Source organism: Balaenoptera physalus (assembly GCF_965194825.1).
Source record: "Balaenoptera physalus genome assembly, chromosome: 14".
Classification (NCBI taxonomy): Eukaryota; Metazoa; Chordata; class Mammalia; order Artiodactyla; family Balaenopteridae; genus Balaenoptera; species Balaenoptera physalus.
The window spans coordinates 54,635,243-54,651,571 of NC_138893.1; the positions used below are offsets into that span (position 1 = coordinate 54,635,243).

The following is a 16,329-nucleotide window of genomic DNA, read 5'->3' on the forward strand; positions in this document are numbered from 1 at the left end:
ATCAGTAAAATTCATATTTTAAGTTCATTTTGACACAAAGCAAGAATGTTGATCAAACAAATAAAAGACATAAAAGACCTATTAAGTATTTTAAGAACAGCTTACCAAGAAGTAATAGTCTGAAGTAGAAATAACACTAATCTGGATCTCAGGAAATACAAGCTTTACTTCCAGCTCTGCTCTGTAACACTGGGCAAGGTTTGACTTCTCTGCACCTCAGTTTCCTCATCTAAAGAAAACCACAATTGGATAAGCACCTTTAAGCTCTAAGATTTTATATAAAGTTGATACTATAGTTTTTAAACAGGATTTTAAAAATCTCAACAAGAGAGCCCTATAAACTTAAGTTCCACTGACACACATGGTTCCAATTACACACATATACCATTAACTTTCTCAATTACTTAGTTGACCCTATAGCTATTACCTTGTGAGAATTTCAACAGACTTCTCTGCAGATTTTCTACTTCCCTAGTGCCTCAGGGATAATTTATGTTTAAAATAAGTTTCATTCACCTAAACAACAATAACAAAAAGACATTGCCTGCTGTCTCAAGTTATCATTAATAACTGGTAAAAAAAGAAGAAATTGAAAGGAGTAACACATTTCCCTGGGGTACTCCTAAGTCTAGCTACTACTTCTGATTCCCTACCATTTTGGCTTTTTTTGTCCCTAGAACTAAGTCAGGTGGCAGCAAGGCAAGCCCTTGGCAGATTAGAATGTACCCATTACTAGCTGCCTCCATTAATTCAAACACTTACTGGTTTGTGTTACTCTAGACAAGTCTCAATCTCTGTGTTTTAGTTTCTTCATCTATAAAACGAAAAAAAAAAAAAATTAGTATTTCCCCTACCTCTTTCACAGGGTTGTTGTAAAGATTAAATGAGGACACATAGGTAACAGAATCCTGTAAAGTACTATATAAACTGTAGCTACCACCATTACTGTATGTGATTACCATGTATGAGACATTATGATTCAAGGCGCAGAGGAACAGAAAACAGTAGAGTTAAAAAGATGTGACAGGGACTTCCCTGGCTGTCCAGTGGTTAAGACTCCGTGCTTCCACTGCAGGGAGTGCGGGTCTGATCCCTAGTCGGGGAACTAGGATCCTACATGCCACACAGCACGGCCAAAAAAAAAAAAAGGATGTGACAATATATTGCTGAGAATGGAATCTGACTACTGAAGGTTCAGTAGTAAATATATCAAGCAGTACCACATTTTCATACTTTCATGGTCTTAAATATGTATATGACTAATAGATATAATTAGGTAAGCTAAAAAAATAAAGTGTAAATCACATTAAGCTTCATCCATGTCTATCCAAAGGTCTCACCTCTAAATTTCAATTAAACTAAGCAACTAGGAACTTCACTATTTTAAAAATCCTTTCTGAGGGAATATAATTAAAAGTTAAATTACTTTACATTACTACTAAGAGGTCCTTTGAATATTTCTCAAACTTAAAACTTTTGGTTGGGTCTAAAAAACACCTTCAATATTTTTCAAATATATATATGCTAACTTGAAAATGAATTCATTAGAAGGGTATGAGTTTACTGAAAAAAATTTTTTTTACATACCATGCCTAATACAGTAAAAAAATATTAAATTTTTTACTATATTATTTAAAGCTAAATATAAAAACTTTTTCTTCAAAAGTAAGAATAATAATAAATGGCTGAAAAAAAGTTCAATGATACCTGGTGGATACTTCACACCAACTGAGAAGATTCTCTACAGAGTATCACATTCTCAACAGTGACAAGCATCATGGTCATCTATAGCGTTTTCACCATACCAGAATCTGAGGGTGGGGCTCAAATATGTGAATCTTTTAAAGCACATCGAGTAATGATTCTTCCACATTTGGATACCATATTGTGGTCACTCCAGACTATCCATACCCAAGCTTTTCTATTTCTATATATAATCAAGAGGAGTCTGCATCATAGGTTTCATTACAAAAGGCAAATTGCTTCTTATAGTAATGTTTCCAAAAATGTGTAATGCTAAAAAATTACGTATTTTGATAATATTTCTAAATATCATCAACTTCATTTCAAAATACCTATATAATTTAAAATTTTTCTTAGAAGAAAATACATATCCCAAAGTTTGACAACCAGTGTGATTTAAATAACTCCATCAACTAATACTTACTAAAAAAATACCTACTATAAATGTGTTGCATTTTGATGAGTGCTATGGAGAGATGCAAAAACATGGTCCCTACTCTTAACTGCAGCTTGCAATCTAAAGGAAGAGGCAGGACAAATAAGTTCATATACTGCTTATTCAGAGTTGATCATCCAGCAACTTTAAGCTTCTAATACACAAAAAATAAAAAATAATTAAGTAGGATGCATGGCAGCCAAAACAGATGCCACAGAGCTCACCCATTAGAGTACATGCCCTTTCCTCACATACAAAACAATGTTGAAAAAAGGGACCACCTCATTAAGAAATCCACTTAGCTTTTACTTAAGTCTGATAACTGCTAATTAACTGATGTTGAATGTCATTATTTTTTATATTTAATGTATGGCATGTATAATATAGCTTTAAGATAGTTTGTGTATTTTATGTATTTTGGGGTTTACTTGCCCTCAAATTTTAAGTTTGGAGAATGTGTTTTATTTTTTTCAACCTGTTTTATGTGGAAGCAATCAAAGATGACACCTGGTAGCAAATTATACTACGGTTGCCACCTATGGGGGGAAAAAAAAATGTGTTCCATTAAAAGAAAAAAAAAAGGAAAGAAATTTTATTATAATTTTAATCTTCCAACCTATTAGCTAATGCTCTTTTCACTACAGACCAATCTCTACACCCCACCAACAAGGATTACTGATTTTAAATCTCCTACTTAAATTACTGCCTTACATATATGTATTATTATATCATAAGACTTGAACATCTCATCAAGCCTTAAAATAATACTATTTCTTTAAAGTATGACTGGCCCTTTAAAGTAACCCAGAGTTTGCTGCATCAAGATGGCAACTCAAGCCATTTGATTTTCTCCCCCACCCAACTGAAACACAAACCAAAAAATATAATTTTAAAAAATCCTACAACATGGCAAGAAACTAAAACACATTCCACAGCTATGCCACAAGGTGTTTGGAAAGAAAAGGTCCAGAGAGAGAAGAGTGAAAACAAATGCTGATCAAGCAGCACTTTTAAAGCACCACTTTTAAAGAGGAAGCACACTAGGGGACATTCATTCAACCAATATTCAATGAGTATCTATCTATTATGCCCTAAGTAAAAAAGTAATAAGTCCACCCACTCCCTCTCCTAAACATACCTTGTGAGAGAAGTGAGGGCTTGAGAGGAAGCTTGTGTGAAGCCCTTTGGGGTGACAGAAGGCTCAGGCTGAGGTATGGGAAGAGAATGAATCCAGAGCTTTGAGCTGGGTCCAGAGACCAGACACAGTTGGGGTTGCTAGCACCAGCTGTCAGGAGAGATGTAAAGAGGACATCATTTCTGAACAAAGATACATCTTCCTAAATCCATGGCCATCTTGTTCTGTTTAAGAGTGCTGCCCTTTCTCGATGTAAGTAAATTACTAACTCTAAGCTGTCAGAAGAAAATTACATTAACTTTCCCCACTTCATCTAACCAACTAAGAAAATCTTGGTTTATTCTCCAACAGTACATCTCAACTCCCAATGCCATCAGAAAAGATAAGCAGGCAGAAACATCACTGGATGCAGCAGCTCAAAAAAGGGAAAATAATCTGAACACTCAGAGAAACCTCTCACCCATTCTCTCAACCAGCAGTGAAAACCAATAACTACAATGAAAGTTACTGGAGGAAAACGGAGAAAGCTTAAAAAAAAAAAAATCAAGTAGTGATTGGTAATCTCACTAAGACCTGAGCTAGTATACTGAGAAAAACAAAAAACAAAAATAAAACATACTGCCATGAAAGAGAGAACAAAGTAGATGGGGGAGAAATAATGGTTTTGAAAACAGGAGAAAAAAATTACATTGAGTTATTGCTTTTTTTTTTAAAGCTTTGAATTTTCAAAATCAAAGGCTCCCCAAATGCCAGGCAAGATTATTAGTGGGAAAATATAAAACTCAGTATCTAAACTTATCCTAGTAAAATGTTTGAGTTTAAAAGATAAAAATGAAATTTTACCAAAAAAGGGTGGAGTGGGAATGACCTAAAAAGATATTCACAGCACCAACTTTAATCAGACATCAATATTAATCAGACATTTTACTCACAATTCAAAACACTAGAAGACAATGAAATAACATTTATAGAGTTCTGAGGGAAAATAATTAACCCAAGAATTAATTCTATACCCAGGAAAACTCTCATATGGGAGGGAAAAACACAATTTTAGATATGCAAAGATTCAGAGAATATACTACATATGCACTGTTTCTAGGAAAATCTTTAACACTTCAGCAAAAATCAAATTTCAGTCAGAAACAGAAAGCACTAAAAAAATAATGTGATATAAAAGAAATATCTGTCAACAATAACATCTACAAAAGAGAAGTAAATGTAAATATTTTGTAAACACAGTTAAGAAAGTAGAAAAGACTGGAGAAGAGGAACATCTGCAAAATGACAAACATATAAGAAGCCCTTACAGAAAAATTAATGATGGGAAACAGAAAAGGTGACAATAGCAACAAAATTCTAGATGCTGGAAAGGAGATAAGTAGTAAATGACCTTGCAGACTCAAGAAAACAATCCCAAGCAGACAGTGGGGCAAACTAAGAACTAACCCATTTTATACTCTGAATCTTCAAAAGACTTAGGAACTGGCAGCACCAAGTCACTCTGAAATGGGAAGAAGAAAGGAGGAGGAAGCTAAAACAAAGAGAATTTTGGAGAAAGCTGCTTGAGTTTTGGTTAGATGCTAAGATTCTCTTCCCCACTCCATCAAGCTAGGTTACTGCTGTTCCCCAACCACAGCAGAAGTCTGGAGGTTATTCTCTGCAGAAAGTAAAACAGAATCTCTGAAATACAGGATACCAGACACAGCTGAGAAAGTGGGTACCATACCAAAAGGAAGAGGATTCAATGACCATATACATATGAGACACAAACCCCATCCCATGCCCCAGTTGGCTCCTAGGCTAAAACAGGGCTATAAAACTGTGGTCTGCTGATGATCCATGAACCATTAGTCACCAGCCCATGACAAGATTTGTACAGAAACTGAGTAAGCATTTAGAAACTGTAACAGCACTTCCACAGTGTTAAGTTTATGTCTGTTGAATCCAACAATAAAAATTTGGACTTGTTTTGCAACCTTTCTTTTTAAAATTTCATTTTCTTTTTTTTTTTACCTTGTTAAAAATCATTTTATTTTTCGTTCGATAAACATTGTGCATGGATTGCCTATAAAATTTCATTTTCTAGAAATAAAGGCACTACAACATACTAATGATGGGAATGTAAGCTCACAGAACTTTCATAAAAAACAGTTTGTAAAATATATGTATTTATTATAAATATTATAATAATTTTTATAAAATAATATAAACATAAATATAAACATATCTACATCTACATATATGCCAGGGGAGAAAGTACATTAACTTCCAATTCACTCCTAGAAATCTATCCTAAAGGTAATAATCAGATGTTCACAGAAGCACTGTTTACAAAATCACAAAATTAAAAACAACTAAAAGCCCACCAATAAATAATTTATGGTATTTCTATTCAATGGAATATTCTTCAATTTTAAAAATAATATTGTAAACCCACATTTATTAATAGGAAGAGATCCAAGACACATTAAGTGAAAAAAACAGAAATCAAACAGTAGACATGTTAGGATTTAATTTGTTCAACTATTAATAGATGGGTAGAAAATAGATGGATAAACAGACACATGGTCCTCTACAAACTCTCAGTAAGAAGTCAAGAACATACACACAAAAGAATGTTTATAGTGATTACTGGTTATCCTTAGGTCAGTGTTTCTTAAAATGTTATCCTTGGATTACTATGACCTCCACACTGGCATACTTCCTTATCATAGCACAAGCAAATAGCTTACATTTGGATGTAACAAGAATGACAATCTCTTTGTCCCTAGACCACACTATTATGAAGCTTTATCAAAAAAAGTGGCATGAATCCATGAAACTTTTGTAATTCTCAAACAAAGCAACTGACTTTGTGGTAAACCAACTAAGCTTTTCCTGAACAAACTCAAAATAGTAAACTTGACACCAGTACAAAATTGAACAATGTTGACACTAAAGGTGGACAAGAAATTAAAACAAAATAGGTATTATTCAATGCTGTACTCCCCTTATCAACACACAGGTACCCAATTACACTGTAACAGCCACAAAGCTAATGGCTAACATAATACTCAGAGAATGAAGAACTATGCTATTAGATGTCACTATACCTCATAAATTCATGCTATGAAGAGAAATTTTTTAATTTAACAATTAATTTGAAAGCCATGAGGTTATTTAAAAAGTAAGTAAAAATAGAGTTGGCACCACCAGAATAGCAGTTATGTATGCACTGCTGTTAAACAAATAAAAAGTTGTATGTATTTTATACAGAAAACAAGTAGTATTCAACTAATAATACGATTCCTGATTTGGTACATTGTTAAAAGAAAGAATAAAAATTGTAACATCAATCTAAATTTGACTTTTTTTTCTATATACTATACAAAGAAATAAATAGCAAGTATAATGTTGAACTGTTTTTACATTAGTTAAGTATATTATTCTTTAATAAAGTACTGGTTTTGATCTGACAAAATTGTATTTATTTTTATTTTCTTTTTTAGTGTTCTCATTAAGTTTTGGTATTGGTATTATGGAGAATTTGTAAAATGAATTGGGGTACCTTCCATCATTTAATCTGCTCTGGAATAGTTTACTGAACATGAGACTCGCCTGCTCTTTAAAATTACACAGACTGCGCCAACACACCATATGGGCCTGGTACCTCTTTAAATTTTAGACATTACAATCTTTGCAAGTTCTTCTATGGTTTCTGGGATCTTCGGGTTTTCTACTGCTTAAGTCACTTTTGGCAATTTATATTTTCCTTGAAAAAAAGCAATTTCCTTCACATTTTCTAAGTATACCCCCATAAACCTTACTTTTAACAATCTATCCTACAGAAATAAAAGCACAACATAAAGATATGTAACAGTAGCACTTAAATGTCCACGAATAGGAAAATGATTAAGTAAATTATGGAATATCCACATGAAAACAATATAAAGAAAGAGGTACATGTATTGAATTGCCTTAGAAAGATATTTATTATGAAATTTTTTTAGTTTTCAAGAAAGGAAGTTGCAGACTAAGGCATGTAATATATTTTTTAATTAGCAGGAAAGAGCCTTGTTTTTATGTCAGAAGGAAAGATCCTATGAGTACATGTTTGTACATAGACAAATTTATAGATATCCTTCAAACTACTGATAACAGGTTAATTTTTTTTAAAGGAATGACAGCATGGCATAGCAAAAACAAAATAAAACAAAACAAAAACAAAAAACCAAACAAACCAAAACAACAGGGAAAGAATCATCAGATCTCCTAAGAACCTTGACTGAAACCAAGAAGGCAATGTCACTACCACAAGTCTTTACTGAGGCTTGCCTGTATATTCCTGCCCTTGAATTCTAGGAAATTCTGTATCCTTAACGTAATTCCCCCTTTTCAGCTGACATTAGCTTAAACTAGCTTAAGCTAGTTTTATTACTTGTAACCAAAGTTTCTTTCTTTCTTTTTTTTAATTGGAGTATAATTGCTTTACAATGTTGTGTTAATTTCTGCTGTACAACGAAGTGAATCAGCTATATGTATACATATATCCCCTCGCTCTTGGACCTCCCTCCCATCCCGCATCCCACCCAGCTAGGTCATCGCAGAGCACCGAGCTGAGCTCCCTGTGCTATACCACAGGTTCCCACTAGCCATCTATTTTATACATGGTAGTGTATTTATGTCAAACCTAATCTCCCAATTCATCCCACCCTTCCCTTCCCTCCCTGTGTCCACACGTCTGTTCTCTACGTCTGCATCACTGACATTAAGTTAATAGATCAATGTTGACTGTGTTTAATTCACAGAAAGGTAGGTTTTGTGATGATCCTTTAAATAGTTAAAGGACTTAAGCATGTAAAAAAGGAGGAAAGGTTATCTAGACCAGAAAAAAAGAAATATTAGAGGAACTGCAGGATCTAGATCACAGACAGAATGGGAAGGTTAAGTAAGAAGACTACAGAGGACAAATTTGAACTTGAAATGAAAGGTAACAAGGAGCCATTCATATTACTTTATGAGCAGAGAGTTATAAAAGCAGTACTTTAGAAATAGTATTATAATGACACTAGACAGCAAGATATATTGCAGAAAGAGAGTAAAAATAGAAGTGAGAAAACTAAGAGGACTAAGTGACAATCCAAACAAAAAAGTGAGGAACCTGAGAACTGGCAGTGATAGCATATGTTAGGAATCACACAGTAGGTACAGTGAAATTTTTTAAAAGATGATTCCCAGAGTAAAATGCCAAGGATAGAGACTTAGAGTGAATCAAAAAGTGCCATTCCTGGAGAGTTTTGTTTGCTTTCTACAACAGAGTTTTGTTTTGCTTTAAAAAGCAAAGACATTCTACAGTGTTCAGCTTTAGTGAAAAGGTATAAAAAGAATCTATGTGCTAACTCACAACATTCTAGTTGCTCAAACATTAAACAAAGAACTAAAAAAACTCTGAGTTTAGTTTAGCCCTATTTGTGACTCAGCATGTACCTCTGTAACCTAACTTGTCACATTAATTGTCCATACACAGTTAGGAAAACTAATTAGTCATTATTTTTTAATAACTATTGCATTCCTTGAGTTATTGAATTTTTCTCTGCAGAGATAACTGAATGCAAAACAATCATATAAACATACAACTGGAGATAAAACAAAGCAGCATGCAGCAGAAAGAGCTTGCTGAAAAACATAAAGTTCTGCCTAAAAGGAACCTAGAATACACAAAAAACTAAAACTCTTATTTTCAAAGCAGAACCTATTTTATTTTATTTTTTAATTGGGGTATAGTTGTTTTACAATGTTGTGTTAGTAGAAACTAACAGAAACTATTTTAGTGTCCTCAAAATAAACTATCCTCTTTTCATGACTTGGAACATTTTGGGCTTACTCTTTTTGTATCTGTTTTAAGTTTTTAAAAAGTTTACCCCAGAAGCCGACACCTATCTTATTTTAAACAAGTGAAAGAATAAATATTGTAGAAATTTATATTGAAAGTCAGCTCCCTTCAAATCATTGTGGCCTAATGACCTAACTTACCACAAAAAAGAGAAATAAAAAGTTAAGTATGCAAGTGTGATCAAGTACAGATATAGAAATATTCAAAATGCTACTGTACATGTGAGCCACCTACCATTCAGGTAGATTTGTGACACTGGTATACAATTATGAAGGAGTTTAAAATAAAAATTAAAATACAGAAGCAGTTCCTGACTCAGGTGAATCTTATTTCTTTTTACTCTCTGAAACTGTAACTGCTCACTGTACATACACACACACACACACACACACACACACACACACACACACAGCCCAGTATATAAGATGCTTTCTGCTCCCCAATATATACACCTATATTTACCTTTGTTCATACTGTTTCCCTTCACCAGGCTTGTCATCCCTTTCTCTTTCTCTTAATTCAATTCTGGTCAAACTTCTTTTCTAATTCTACTTCCTATAGGGACATGAAACCTTCTGCAACACACACTATTTCCCCCTTCTCTGAATATTCATTTCAAGGATAGCCACTGCGCATCACTTTATTACAAACTTTTATCGATACATCATTTCATTTTTAAGTTTTACCTCCCAAGATAACTTATAAGCATCTTAAAAATAAGTTCTATTTCGTATTTCTCATTTATCCCTCACAAAAACCAAGAAGATTGGGCACACAGGGACCTAACAAATTCTTAATTCATTTATTCTTTTATTTTCGTCTCTCCATCCCCACTGGCATCATCTTAGTCCACTGTCATCTCTAACCTGGATTAAAATAATAGTCTTCCTAACTGGCATTCATGCTTCCCCCCTGCCCACCAACCCTTCTCTGAATCCATTCTCCACACAGGAGCAAAAGTGATCTTCTTAATATAAAACAGATTACAGTATTCTCTGCTTAAAACTCCTCAGGGGCTTCCCAAAGCACTTAGAAAGCAAAATTTAATCTCTTGGCCAAGGCCTGCAAGAAACAGTGACATCTGGTCCTGGACTTCACTCTTCAACTTCATCTCATGCCACTCTTCCCATCTGTAAATATACTCCAGCAAGCTACCATATATAGACTCTCAGTTCCTCGATACTCCCTCCCTATCTTTCTTATCTCAGGCCTTTGCACCTGCTACTCCCTGCTTGAAATATTCTCTCTCCCATTCCTCAAATGGTTAGATCCTTCTTATCTTTTAGGCAGCTCAAATGTCACCATCTCAGAGAGGCTTTCCCCAACCTATAAGCCATTCCCCCCTCAAACAAAAAAAATTGTTCTCTATTTTAGCCCCTCGTATTTCTTTTTCTAAACATTTTCCCCTCTGGCAATATTTTATTTATTTGTCAATTTATCTTCTATCTGTCTCTACCACTGGAATAAAAGCACGTAAACACATGGACCATACCTGTCACGTTCTTTGCTATACCACCAGCATCTGGCACAGTGCTGGCCTTGTAGCTAGGACCAAATATGTGCCGGCCTTTGTTCTAAACCTTGGGAATACAGCAGTGAATGAAACAGACAAAAATCCCTCCCCTCACGGAGCTAACACTCTACTGGTTATTTAGATAATATCAACATAAGTAAATTATATAATATAGTCAAAGGTGACAAATGCTGTGGAGAAAAACAAAGTAGAGAAGGAAAGGCAGAACCAGAGTGCTAATTTTAAATACAAAGTCAGGGAGACCTCACTTGAAACGGTCTGATTTGAGCTAAGATCTTAAGGAGTTGAGGCAGACAGGCAGCATTCCAGGAAAAGCAAAGAAAGAGTAAGTGCCAACACCCTGAGTGTGGAGTGTACCTAACATGTCCGGGGAACAGTAAGAAGTTGGTCAGTATGATGGGAACAGAAAGCACCAGAGGGAAAGCAGCTGGAGAAGATGAGATCAAAGAAGTAATGAGGAGAGCTGCTGGAGCATTTCGGGTAGAGAAGTAACATGAGCTGAATCGTTTTTTGAAAAGATCACTTTGGCTGCTATGTTAAGAACGCAGTATTTGAGAGGGAGGTAAAAATGGAAGCAAGGAGACCACTTTGGAGATCATTATACGACAATTACCCAGGTAAGAGATGGAGGCTTGGTAGAGACAATAATGCATGGTCAGACTTTGAATATATTTTGAAGATAGAGCCTATAGGATTTGCTGACAGACTAAATTTGGTCTATGAGAGAAAGAAACACATCAAGGATAACTCTGAAAGTTCTGACCTCACCAACTGGAAGAAATGAGTTGCTCTTTACTAAGAAAAGATAGCGTGGGAGTAGTAGGTTTGGAAAGTATATCAAGAATTCGGTTTTGGCCATGCAGAATTGGAGATATCCAGTTGACATCCAAGTGGAAACGTGGAATGTGTAACCGAATACAAAATACAGAGGTCTAGGTGTTAAGATAAAATTTGGGGAGTTATTAGTCTGTGTATATATATGTGTATGTATTTTGGTATATAGAACTGAATGAAAGGGGTAAGTAAAAAAAGAGAGAAGTCCAAGGCGTGAGCCTTAAGATACCCTAACATTTAGAGGGGAAAGAAGAGAAGAGCTGGTGTGGCTGAAAGGAATGAGCAGTGAGAATGAAGGTGAATTAGGAGAGTGGTACCCTCAAAGCAAAGTGAAGAAAGTGGTTTCAGAATCATAATGATCAACTCTGTCAAATAAGATGAAGACTGAGAAATGACCCCTGGACTTAATGTCAAGAGTGCTGGTGACACTGATTAGAATGGTTTCAGTGGCTCACAAACATGAATTTAAGAGAAAATGGGAAGAGAAGTAGAGGTGTAATACAGACAACTGTTTCAAGGAATTTTACTACAAAGAACCAAGAAATAGAGGAGTTGGAGTTTTTTGATTTGTTTGTTTTTTAAAGGTAGGAGAAATTATAGTATGATTGCATGCTCGTAAAAATGTTAAAATTAGTGATGGAAGAGAGAAAGAAAAGAAATGCAGGCAATGTCCTTTAGTAAGTGAGAAGAGATGCAATCTAGTAAACAAGTGGAAGAGTTGAACTTAGAAAAGAACAAAGATAATTCACCTGTAGTTACTGGAGAGAAGGAAAAAGACATCAGCAGGTGGACAGATGTTATTGTGAGAGGTTGTGGAAAGAAACGCCTCATTTAAGTCTACGATAGGGGTTGGCAAACTACAGCCAACAGCCAATTCTGGCCTGCTGCCAGAATTGTAAATTAATTGTAAATTAAGTTTCATTGGAACACAGCCACATTCATTCATTTACATATTGTTTATGGCTGCTTTGGTGTTACACAGCAGCTGATAGGTACAATAGAAACCATATGTCCACAAAGCCTAAAATATATACTACCTGGCCATTTATAGCAAAAGTTTGCCAACCCTGGTATATTGGAATACTCTGTTAACTCTTTGAGCTGAGGACCAGATAGAAAAGAAGAAACAAAGAAGAAAGAAAGAAGGAGATAAACAAAGAAGAAAGAAGATAAACAAAGACCTAGGAAACAACAGCATTTAGTGAGAATGACACATTAACCTATACATCATTCCTAATATCTGGAGCTCAAAACAAATATTCTATGAGTAATCAAACATTACTTTAATTTCACTCCTTATCTCTTTTCAAATGTTTTTATAACATTGCTATATTAGTTTTGAACTGGCTTTATCTCTACAGAGGAGGTATGGTTTCACCACTGTACTAAGGGATCTCTCAAAAAGAAGGAGGTAAGAAGAAATTAACTACATATAAAACACAGAACAGCATCGCAGGTTAATTACTTTTTTTTTTTTTAATTTTCAAGGCGGATGGTTATTAGCAACAAGATCTTTTCCATGACAAATAAATACACACCACTTGAATACACTTATTTTATATCTTAGCATCACAAAAATGGTATCACACTGAAAGAAATACAAACATTTTACTCAAAGAAAGCTCCACCTTAGTAGAAAGAAGCAAAATTTCTGCCTGGCTTTCCAAATATCTCACACATAGATTTACCTAAAACAGCCAACCTTATTTCCCATTACCTCTCATTCCCCCAAAATACAAATTGTTACTGTCAAACCAGTCTCCTCCCAATCTTGGATGAGCACTTAATCATTTTCAACTCCATCCATTCTTCAATTATTCTTTATGCCTATCAAAACCCAATTCATAAGTCAAAATCCATTTGAAGTTATACCTCCTTTCAAGAAACCTTTCCAGACTGGGCCAGCCCTCACTGATTTCCTCCCTATCAGAACTCAGACTTACAACCCATATGACTGTGCGTTCATTTAACCTTTTTAGCCATTTGTATTATGTTTCATGTATATTAATCTGGATTCCTTAACTAAACTATAAGCACTTTGAAAGCAAAGAGCTCCTCTTATTCTTATATATTACTAAAAAGCTAAGTACAGCACAGATTATTCTCAACACACGCTTGTTGATCTGTGTAACTTAAGTATATAAAAATGTGCAGTATTAGAAAAAGTCCACCATCCACTCAGCCAAGTATGTACAATCCTTGACTACCCAGGCAGGTGCACATACTTGTACATACTACTATGTATCCGATAAATATTTGTAGATTGAATGAAGGACTAAATACATGTATAATGAATGAATGCATGCATGCATGAATGAATAAAGGGTATCTTTTATAAGGCAGAGGGAAAGGGCAAATTGTGTATGGACGTGAATGATCAACTTGAAGCTATAGATCTTAAATTCATAAAGGCCATATATTCATCAGGAGGTTTTCTGCTACAATCCAATTCAAACTAACTTATATGCAGAATTTTGGGCCAAGGGACTGGAAAGGACACCAGGGTAGCAGACAGAATCAAAAAAAAACCCATAGATACCTCATACCATGGTTCCTGGGACTAAAAGTGGTACTCTATCTCCATCTATCTCCCATCTATATGGCTTCACTTTCACCTACTACAGATGCGGTTCTCATACACGTAGGAAAGAATGTCACTAGCATCTTCCCAGATTAACAACATTAGAGAAAAGGGAGCATCTTTCTCCCAGCATTCATATATCAGTTTCAAAGGATTCGGATTGGCTCTGCTTGAGTAACGGGCAATCACTGTTGCAACAGGGATGACTGGGCTTGGGTTATAACACTGACTGATAAGACAAGACACCAACCACTCATAACAGGGGAGCATGGTTCCCCAAACGAAGAGATACTGGGTTGACGAAAACAATATGCATACACACATATATATACACGTCTTCTACCAGCCACAACCTCCAACAACTCAATTTTATTTAGGAATTGGTGATGACTTTACCATATTTTGAAATTATTTGACTTCCTATAAAGCCAATATTTGTTTTCAGCTATTACCACTTCTTGAAATGAGACCCACGTGAAACCCACTTAATTTTCCTAAGCTTCAAGTCATGCACCTGCATTCCAATATTCTGACACTGGTTTCATGCAGTCATACCAATCATGATTTTAAAATTTTAGTCAGATTTTGCTTATAATTTTTAAGCTCAGATAATCCAAATCATTTTGATCAGTCACCATACAGCAGTCTCTTATTTACTTCGTTACATGTGAAGTTTCATTGTTCACCATGTTACTTTTTTTGAGTAGTTTGTCTCAAACTTAGCAAAGAAAACTCTTAGCACTCAGCATTTACTTTCTCTATTCAGGAGCAACACAGTACCCACGTGAATCTCATGGTAAGAGATCAAACAAATGTTATATACGAAGAAATGACACAGGTAAATGAACATAAATGATAACCTGGTATCTCAACTTAGCTTTGTTGCTTTCTACTTACTGTAATTGTTATATTACCTTAACTTTTAATAAAATAATTTGTACCTTTGTGAAAAATGGCCTGAAAAAAAAATCCATCTGCTAGTAAAGTTCACAGAACATGGTTACGATTACTAAAGTAATAATTTAAGTTGGTACAGTCTACTTAAATTATTTTAGTAGTTACATACACAATCTTATTCCTAACTTAGGGTTATACTTTTGGGTATACATTTGGTGAGGGGAATTATATGATACTGTGATATCCCAAAACCTATCCAACACAAACAGCAAGAGGCACTTGTGTTTCAAGGATAAATAAGCCATGTTTTTGTACAAGGGTAAAGTATTTTCCACTGAGTGCAAAGCTTTCCTTATTATAACACCATGGATTTGTTGGCAGGTATTTTTCCTTCTTTTTGTCCAAACCAGGATATTCAGACGACTGTTTCCAGGGAACCAGTCATAACTTCTATAGTGATTCCTAAGTCCCTTTTCTGACTCACAATGCAGATATCATTAATCACAATACAAATATACATTAGATAATTTTTATTTAGGTGCATTACTTTGCACTTACTAGAGCAAAACAGAAACATTCTTCTGGCCATTTATACAGCTTCAAAACATCTTCCTACCATATTTATCTCCATCATCCATTACCCAGGAGCCCTTAATGTCATCTTTATACTTAGAAGGATGATATAGTTAAAATCATCTTTAGATTTCTAACGAAATGTTGAAACATAAACTATGAAACAAAAAACTACTTTTTTTGCTTCCATTAAAATGAAAACCCACGTGTATTTTATTTAGGCCAAAAGTAAAACTATAACTTAGGGAAATTCATATATAGGTAACTATTCCATTTTGCCCAATATTAAAACATATTAACTTACTACTTAATAGACTATGTACTATAGTACTTCAATCTTCACCATACCTCTTTCTTCAAGGAACAAAAGGCACACAATTTAATGCTTGGACAAAGCCACAATCAGGAGCAGTGATCAAAAGAAGAGATGATATCTGGAAATGAAGACCAAAATTTTAAAACTTTGACTGCAAAAACTGTCAGTAAAATGTTTTTAAACTTTTGATTCAGTTATGCTTCATAGTCAATGTATGTGTATAAATTTAGAAGAAAAAAATCTCTCTGCACTTAAGACAAATAACCTATCATTGACACCCAGTGATAACATGTCATAAATTTACAAAAGTCACAAAACTCAAAGCTTAGAAGGGAGCTTAGAATCAATCTAATTCAGTATCTTCATTTATTACATGATAAGGAAAATGAGTCTTGTCTAAATTCACAA

General features: G+C 34.6%; 1 protein-coding gene across 2 annotated transcripts in view; it reads right to left on the minus strand.

The window, feature by feature from the left end:
* The window catches only part of ZNF518A (zinc finger protein 518A), a 50,212-nt gene extending 34,173 nt beyond the window's left edge, over positions 1 to 16,039 (minus strand). The window contains exons 1-4 of one of the 2 annotated variants that reach the window (XR_014253088.1): positions 15,954 to 16,039; positions 3,318 to 3,464; positions 763 to 814; positions 106 to 229 (exon numbers count right to left, since the gene is read on the minus strand). The gene's annotated coding sequence lies outside the window, so the exon portion shown is untranslated. Of the gene's footprint in view, positions 1 to 105; positions 230 to 762; positions 815 to 3,317; positions 3,465 to 15,953 lie in introns of those variants that run through there. The other variant, XM_082423633.1, reaches the window with a different exon arrangement.
* Between the last annotated feature and the right edge of the window lie 290 nt (positions 16,040 to 16,329).